The sequence below is a fragment of the Penaeus monodon genome, chromosome 25 (genome assembly GCF_015228065.2).
Source record: "Penaeus monodon isolate SGIC_2016 chromosome 25, NSTDA_Pmon_1, whole genome shotgun sequence".
Lineage (NCBI taxonomy): Eukaryota > Metazoa > Arthropoda > Malacostraca > Decapoda > Penaeidae > Penaeus > Penaeus monodon.
Window position 1 is genome coordinate 40,352,031 of NC_051410.1, and position 367 is coordinate 40,352,397.

The 367-nt window shown below is 40.3% G+C and overlaps 1 protein-coding gene across 1 annotated transcript in view; it reads left to right on the forward strand.

Annotated features, from left to right (window-relative positions):
• The window catches only part of LOC119589409 (inactive tyrosine-protein kinase 7-like), an 85,499-nt gene that overhangs the window by 53,739 nt on the left and 31,393 nt on the right, over positions 1–367 (forward strand). The gene's annotated exons all lie outside the window — the stretch shown is intronic.

Here is a 367-nt window from a genome sequence, read left to right on the forward strand (position 1 = left end):
ATTTACCCCATTTAATCCCACCGCTTATCTGCCTCCACCAACCCCCTTCTCGCTATTTCCAATTTGCTTCGAATCCTTTCATCTTCCCGGTTTTTATCCAGTCTTATCATCTCTCTCCCCTTTGCTCAGACATTTTTTTTCTTATCCGAGTGCCATAGCTTATGAGCATAGGTAATGAACATTTACCAGCGGAGGAGCCTCTGTTTATTCATTCGTGCATGTTTTTACTCAAAAATTTCCTTCATCCAAAAGGGTTACACTTCGGGAAAAATTTAGCAAGGGAGAAGCAGAGGAGATGCAAGTCATGATTGCATTATTTTTACGCTCATTAACTGGTTTCCTTTCCATTGATTCATAGTACTGTTGA